Source organism: Palaemon carinicauda, unplaced genomic scaffold (assembly GCF_036898095.1).
Source record: "Palaemon carinicauda isolate YSFRI2023 unplaced genomic scaffold, ASM3689809v2 scaffold567, whole genome shotgun sequence".
In the NCBI taxonomy this organism is placed as follows: Eukaryota; Metazoa; Arthropoda; class Malacostraca; order Decapoda; family Palaemonidae; genus Palaemon; species Palaemon carinicauda.
The window spans coordinates 95,001-103,359 of NW_027171835.1; the positions used below are offsets into that span (position 1 = coordinate 95,001).

Below are 8,359 nucleotides of genomic sequence, written 5' to 3' on the forward strand. Positions count from 1 at the left end.
TTACAATAGAGGAAGTGAGGAGAGCACTAGATGAAACGAGAGTAGGAAAAGCATCTGGTATGGATGGTGTGAAAGCTGAGATATTGAAGGAAGGGGGTGTGACTGTAATTGAATGGTTGGTGAGATTGTTTAATGTGTGTTTTGTGTTGTCAATGGTACCAGTAGATTGGGTCTGTGCATGTATTGTACCACTATATAAGGGTAAGGGAGATGTGCATGAGTGTTGTAATTCAAGAGGTATTAGTTTGTTGAGTGTAGTTGGAAAAGTGTATGGTTGAGTACTGACTAATAGGATTAAGGATAAAACAGAGAATGCAATCTTGGAAGTACAGGGTGGTTTTAGAGGAGGTAGGGGTTGTATGAATCAGATTTTTACAGTTAGGCAGATATGCGAGAAATATTTAGCAAAAGGTAAGGAGGTGTATGTTGCGTTTATGGATCTGGAGAAAGCATATGATAGAGTTGATAGGGAAGCAATGTGGAATGTGATGAGGTTATATGGAGTTGGTGGAAGGTTGTTGCAAGCAGTGAAAAGTTTCTACAAAGGTAGTAAAGCATGTGTTAGAATAGGAAATGAAGTGAGCGATTGGTTTCCGGTGAGAGTGGGGCTGAGACAGGGATGTGTGATGTCGCCGTGGTTGTTTAACTTGTATGTTGATGGAGTGGTGAGAGAGGTGAATGCTCGAGTGCTTGGACGAGGATTAAAACTGGTAGACGAGAATGATCATGAATGGGAGGTAAATCAGTTGTTGTTTGCGGATGATACTGTACTGGTAGCAGACACAGAAGAGAAGCTTGACCGACTAGTGACAGAATTTGGAAGGGTATGTGAGAGAAGGAAGTTGAGAGTTAATGTGGGTAAGAGTAAGGTTATGAGATGTACGAGAAGGGAAAGTGGTGCAAGGTTGAATGTCATGTTGAATGGAGAGTTACTTGAGGAGGTGGATCAGTTTAAGTACTTGGGGTCTGTTGTTGCAGCAAATGGTGGAGTGGAAGCAGATGTACGTCAGAGAGTGAATGAAGGTTGCAAAGTGTTGGGGGCAGTTAAGGGAGTAGTAAAAAATAGAGGGTTGGGCATGAATGTAAAGAGAGTTCTATATGAGAAAGTGATTGTACCAACTGTGATGTATGGATCGGAGTTGTGGGGAATGAAAGTGATGGAGAGACAGAAATTGAATGTGTTTGAGATGAAGTGTCTGAGGAGTATGGCTGGTGTATCTCGAGTAGATAGGGTCAGGAACGAAGTGGTGAGGGTGAGAACGGGTGTAAGAAATGAGTTTGCGGCTAGAGTGGATATGAATGTGTTGAGGTGGTTTGGCCATGTTGAGAGAATGGAGAATGGCTGTCTGCTAAAGAAGGTGATGAATGCAAGAGTTGATGGGAGAAGTACAAGAGGAAGGCCAAGGTTTGGGTGGATTGATGGTGTGAAGAAAGCTCTGGGTGATAGGAGGATAGATGTGAGAGAGGCAAGAGAGCGTGCTAGAAATAGGAATGAATGGCGAGCGATTGTGACGCAGTTCCGGTAGGCCCTGCTGCTTCCTCCGGTGCCTTAGATGACCGCGGAGGTAGCAGCAGTAGGGTACTCGGCAGTATGAAGCTTCATCTGTGGTGGAAATGTGGGAGGTTGGGCTGTGGCACCCTAGCAGTACCAGCTGAACTCGGCTGAGTCCCTCGTTAGGCTGGAGGAACGTAGAGAGTAGAGGTCCCCTTTTTTGTTTCGTTTCTTGTTGATGTCGGCTACCCCCCAAAATTAGGGGAAGTGCCTTTGATATATGTATGTATGTATACATATATATATATATATATATATATATATATATATATATATATATATATATATATATATATATATATATATATTGTGTATATATATATATATATATATATATATATATATATATATATATATATATATATATATATATATATATATATATATATATGCTGCATTCTGTGCTTTTAACAAAACTGAAAATAGTGTCAGTGATAGAGATTAAAATGTTCACGATTTGTTTCTCCAGAGAGAGAGAGAGAGAGAGAGAGAGAGAGAGAGAGAGAGAGAGAGAGAGAGAGAGAGAATTGTGTATTTCCCTCAGGATCCAACACTTCTTCAGGCATATGAGAGACTTGGATATCCTTAATTGAAACAGGTTGCCATGGTTCAAGTCCTTCCGTCCGAGGAATTCCTTACTTCAGCAATTACAGTATGGGAGGATCGGAATGATCTACTCTCTCTCTCTCTCTCTCTCTCTCTCTCTCTCTCTCTCTCTCTCTCTCTCTCTCTCTCACTCTCTCTCTCTGGAGTATGTGTCAGAGTAATATGACTTGAAACAAGATAACGGGAAGAATGGGACAGAAAACGAGAAAATGTCTAGAAATTGCTGAAATTACCCGATAAACAGAAAGAACAGTAGAAGGAAATTGATAATACTGTACACCAGAAAGGGAAATTCCTTGGAAAAGTTGGATAACCATCCTTTATCCAAACCCAATCTAGAAGGTTATAGAACAGGTTAACAAGAATAGATAGGAAAAATAGGAGACAACAAGGCAGAAATGACACAAAATAATGGCTAAAAATACATATCAAAGAACAATAATTGCCAAAAAAAATTCTCTATAAAAATGCATAATGAAATCTAGCTGAGTAACTAAGTGTGAACGAAAACTCTCCAAGAAATACAACCAAAGAAAATGAAATAAAGAAAATCACCAAAGCCAGACAGAATTGTGGGCGATATTCAATGCCGTATACCGTGGCTGAAGAGTCCTTAGCTATCTGTCTTTCTCTACTTGCATTCTGGAGTCCTTGATAGCCAATTACAAAGACGAAGTTTTGCTCATGACCGAGATTTAACGCTTCGATTAGAAGTAAATCATTTGATACTTAAAAACATTGTTGAAGTTTTCGGGTATTTACGAGTGACTTGTGTCGTTTTACGGTATACTTTGAAGGGCTGTTGAGTTTAGCTGAACTTTGTGAGGTGCACTAGCTTGTTATTTGTGGGAAGATGGTAAGTGTCCATATTTTTTTTTATGTTGTACATTTTCCGCACGATTTCTGTCAGATCTGCTTTTACTTTGGAAAGTAGCAAACGCCTAATGTTTCCAGAGAAGTGATTATGGTTGGAGCTATTCCTAGTGTTTGTGTTCTTTACGAAATCATAGTGCCCTTAATACAGGTGTGGGTATCCCGTTTATCATTTCCAACGTGGATGGAATTTGGTCTTGGTCGTAAATGATCACGCTTAATTAGTGGTTAGAGGTGTAAAATACGTCCTTTTAGGAGTTCTTTAATCTTTGTTCATTGGTATAGTGATTGTTAATCTTGATATTGTCAAGATTATAAGGCTTTGTCACGGTGAGGTATTTTAGCTTTGCTAAAAGAATTCCTATGTTTAAGCTGTTCAATGTCTATTATCATATGTGGGTGGTGTTGGTTATTTAGTTCTGTCTTCAATGAAAAATTTGTGATTTGACGGAAAGTAAAGTTAGTATCGATTTCTCCTCCTCAATTATGGCGTTCATCATTTATTTCATCTTTCAAAATAACTTTAAAGGTTTGGTTCGGATTTCTTGTTTTATTTATCATGGATTGTTACCACCAGGTATTAATTTTGTAGCCTGGTAATATACTTTTTACTGATTAATCGGCAAAAGTAATCTAGACTTCTCAAGATACATTCGTTACATAACTTTTATTTTACTTTACTCTTTAACGAAATAAGTTTTTGCCAAACTACCTATATTATGACTTAAAAGACAAATTCAGTGTTTGGTCATAAAAAGTCTTAATCTTAATATTTAAACTTCTTGGTTAAAAAAAAAAAAAAAAAAAAAAAAAAAAAAAAAAAAAAATTTAAGATTTTCAAGCGAATTGCGTAGTGTCCATTTTTGATCGGAGGAATTTGTTCTATGTGTAAAAGTTTTATATTAGGTGTATGAGTTTTGGTACAGTAATTAGATATATCACAACAAGTATGGAATGCTAACAGTAATTGGGCACACTAGTTTAGAGATTGATCATAAATATTTCGGTAGTTTAATTAGCATTATGAAATTAGGATTTTCTTGTTAGCTTTCATATTTCAGAATCTACATATTTTAGCTCTCTGCTTAGAATAAAGCATTAAATGTTATTTTAGTTATGGTATTTAACTGTTTTCTTAAAATTTTTAAACTATGAATTTTTTAAAAGTTTAATAGCATTCAAGCTTTAGCTTTTAAAGAATTGGAAATTAATTTTTGTTTAGCGGTTAAGTGTAAAAGCTTATTTTATGCACCTGTTATTTAAAATCTCATCTATAAAAGTTTCAGAAGGTTGATGACCATTCAAGTTCTAGAATTTAAAAAGATTTCGAACAAATGTAAAATTGAGTCTGTTAAGGTTGGCTAGCATTTTTCAAGTATGGATCTTTAAGCTTCTATGGTATAAGTTTACCAGAGATGTATGCTAGATTGAAAGCATACTTCGGTGAAATAATAAGTTATACTAATATATATTTGTTACTATAAAGTCCACCTTTGCCGGGTGGCTGGTGCTCTGAAGGCAAAGGTGAACTTGCGGCTGTCAACTTCAGATATTAGTTCTCTGTAGTCATTGATATGGTGGACCTGTAATCACTGATATGGTAGATTTCCAAATATTAGGTGGCCATTGTTGAAATCTTTAATTTTTAGATTGCAACCGCATTTCTGTTCTTTAATTTCCCTGCAGCTCTTGCATAGCCAAAATGTAAACTTTTATATTTACTAGGACAAGATTAATGGGGCATCAATGCTTGGCATTTGAGCAGATACTCAATGGCTGTCATATGACTTTAATAAAGTTAGATTTTATTAAATTTAGTTCAGACGGGGGTGGGCGACTTAACGGCTTTACAAACGTTGTCTTGGATGTCAAATCTGCGTGCTTTTAAAGTTTAGTTAATGCATTTTATCCAATACGGACTGATGTTGCTGTTCAGAAATCTTTAAATTTTTTTCATATTTAGTTTTATTTTATTATCGTAACTCTATAGTATACTTCAATCTGACAAAAGCTATCAGGAGAGTTTAGTTCAGTAAAATTTCTTGTCGAAAAGTCACTGCATTTCAGTGTAATACAGAAAACTTTATTGGTATTACAAACGCTAGGTGGAAATGTGGGAGGTTGGGCTGTGGTACCCTAGCAGTACCAGCTGAACTCGGCTGAGTCCCTGGTTAGGCTGGAGGAACGTAGAGAGTAGAGGTCCCCTTTTTTGTTTTGTTTCTTGTTGATGTCGGCTACCCCCCATAAATTGGGGGAAGTGCCTTTGGTATATGTATGTATGTACAAACGCTAGGGCATTTGGCACACACTTTTCCTTTTTTTGTTTCCCGTTATAGATATAGATATTTCTCAGATAAATTTCCCCTTAGACATATTCCCCTTATAGATATATTTCTTTTTTATATTATAGATATCAGATTTTTAAAAATACGCACTTATTGTATATTCCCTTTACCATATATCACCCTTTATGGAGATTGCTATTTTAATGAGGCTTTGGATATTGGGTCTTATCTTATCTTACTAGTTAACATTCTTTGATTTTACTTTAGGTTAGACTATTAATATTACGACAGGTTAAAAAACTGAAACTTTCAGGTTGGCCAAAGTTTTTAAAAATGGCTAAATAGTTTTGAGAAACTGTTTTGCAGGCTTGTGTATATTGGTTTAATAAATTACTTAGTTTCTCTTCATTTTATCTAGTTATTACAAGTATTCTTTTGTACACCCTTGACTGTGGGTGCACCTTGACTCTGGACTGCCTATTCATTTGCCATAGATACGCTAATCCTTGAATATGTAACTTAACGTGGGTAACTTAATGACTTGTGTAAAGTTTAAAACTTTTTGTGGGAAGTAGCCTTTACCTATGAGTTTATTACCTATGAGTTTATTACCTATAAATGTAATACCTATGAGTTTATTTTCGGTGTACAGTACTTGAGTGTCGAAAGGATTTTAATATTAAATCTTTCTAACCAGGCAGAATGTTAAGACTGGAATGATGCAAGGTCAGCAATTCTGGTTTTGAGTTTCTGCCAAAAAAGTTCACCTGCAGTGGTCCTAAAGGCAGTTCGCTGACATAATCTTTCAACTTCGTTTTTGGATTTGAGACTTACGGCCCATGCCTGGTTAAAGGAGAAAGTACACCAATGAACTATTTAACTGGAAAGGACACTGTAATCCAGCATAGATCGCCTGCTCTTTTAACAGTTCTCCCACCCGTGACCTGAGCAACCCTAGTTTGACTGGAGCACTTGAGTGGAGGAGCTGTCATCTGCATTCGAATGCACGAGACGTAGTAAATGCATCGGTGAATTGACATAGTTACAGTGGTGCAGCATTATGGCTGAAGAACTTTCATCTCCACGATCAGATTTACATATGTTTGAAGCAAATAAAATTTGAGAATTTAATCTTTATTTATGAATTCTCTTGTTTTAAATTTTACCACCTTGATGAATAAAAGGGTTAAGAGACAAGTAGTTATAACTTCCTACTTCTGTGCAAAGGTCGGGATCTTTAAAACTGCAAAGGTCGGGATCTTTCAAACTGTGCCAAGGTCGGGATCTTTCAAACTGTGCCAAGGTCTGGATCTTTCAAACTGTGCCAAGGTCTGGATCTTTCAAACTGTGCCAAGGTCTGGATCTTTCAAACTGTGCCAAGGTCTGGATCTTTCAAACTGTGCCAAGGTCTGGATCTTTCAAACTGTGCCAAGGTCTGGATCTTTCAAACTGTGCCAAGGTCTGGATCTTTCAAACTGTGCCAAGGTCTGGATCTTTCAAACTGTGCCAAGGTAGGGATCTTTCAAACTGTGCCAAGGTCTGGATCTTTCAAACTGTGCCAAGGTCTGGATCTTTCAAACTGTGCCAAGGTCTGGATCTTTCAAACTGTGCCAAGGTGGGGAGCTTTCAAACTGTGCCAAGGTGGGGATCTTTCAAACTGTGCAAAGGTAGGGATCTTTCAAACTGTGCAAGGCTAGGGAGCTTTCAAACTGTGCCAAGGCTAGGGAGCTTTCAAACTGTGCCAAGGTGGGGAGCTTTCAAACTGTGCCAAGGCTAGGGAGCTTTCAAACTGTGCCAAGGCTAGGGAGCTTTCAAACTGTGCCAAGGTTAGGGAGCTTTCAAACTGTGCCAAGGTTAGGGAGCTTTCAAACTGTGCCTAGGTAGGAAGCTTTCAAACTGTGCCTAGGTAGGAAGCTTTCAAACTGTGCCTAGGTAGGGAGCTTTCAAATTGTGCCTAGGTAGGGAGCTTTCAAATTGTGCCAAGGCTAGGGAGCTTTCAAACTGTGCCAAGGCTAGGGAGCTTTCAAACTGTGCCAAGGTAGGGAGCTTTCAAACTGTGCCAAGGCCAGGGAGCTTTCCTGTGCTGTGCATATCTGGACCATACTTTTAATTAGAATATATAGGGTACAAAAAAAAATCAGTGGTACAAATATTGTAATACCGGTAGCACGCAAGCTTTAAAGGGTTATTGAAAATATATAAAACTTTGCTCTCAATCAGTTTGACACTTATGAAAGTTTTGAACTGTTCCTAATGTTACTTGGGTTTTAAGAATTTATGGGATTTTCATACATTACTATAAGTGTTCATTGAAGTGCCGACAAAGTGTTCTCTACTACGGGTATGTCAAAGCGGGGATTGTAGAGTAAAATGAGACATTTAATAAAGTAAACTTTTCGATAATTTGTAAATCTTCTAATACCGATTTTAGTTTGTGAGAAATCCAGTACTTTTATTGAAAATAACATTTTAGTTCGTTTTCAAGAAACGAGAAGTAAAGGTGATTTTAAGATTCAGAAATTTAACAATGCTTTAAACTTGAGAAAGTCTACTGCCATTATTCAATCTTATAGGGTTCCGTAGAAATTCTTGTATAACCTTAAAATGTTAGGTCTGTAAAAGTAGAGGAACCTTTAATCATATACCAAAACTACTTTAATTAATTCAGATCCCGAGATCTAAACTGCCTGTAGCGATCAAGGGCAGAGTATGTAGACTAGAATAACGTGGCAAGTCTATGAAATAAAAATGGTTACCTGAACTTTTCTTTTTTTCCTTTTAACACATTCATAAATCTGTCAATACTTGAAGGTAAGTGTAGGTAATTGCGGATTTATTAAAATAAAGATATTCTAAGTGATTTACATTCGTTTGTATAATAGAACTGGGACGGAAGGTTTAGAAATACCATAACATTCCATCATATAGCCAGTATAGTTTGCTCAGACTGAGGGTTCCAGAAGCTAATGATTATATAAAGAGGATAATAGGGCCTTGTAGTATCAAACTCCTTTGCTGGTTTCTAAATAGTTAATCCTCAAAT

General features: G+C 37.1%; 1 long non-coding RNA gene across 1 annotated transcript; it reads left to right on the plus strand.

The window, feature by feature from the left end:
* Positions 1-2,853: 2,853 nt before the first annotated feature.
* On the plus strand, positions 2,854-8,077 carry LOC137637172 (uncharacterized). Its single transcript, XR_011043434.1, has 2 exons — positions 2,854-3,014; positions 6,014-8,077. It is a non-coding gene; the product is annotated as an uncharacterized lncRNA (long non-coding RNA).
* The last annotated feature ends 282 nt before the right edge of the window (positions 8,078-8,359 follow it).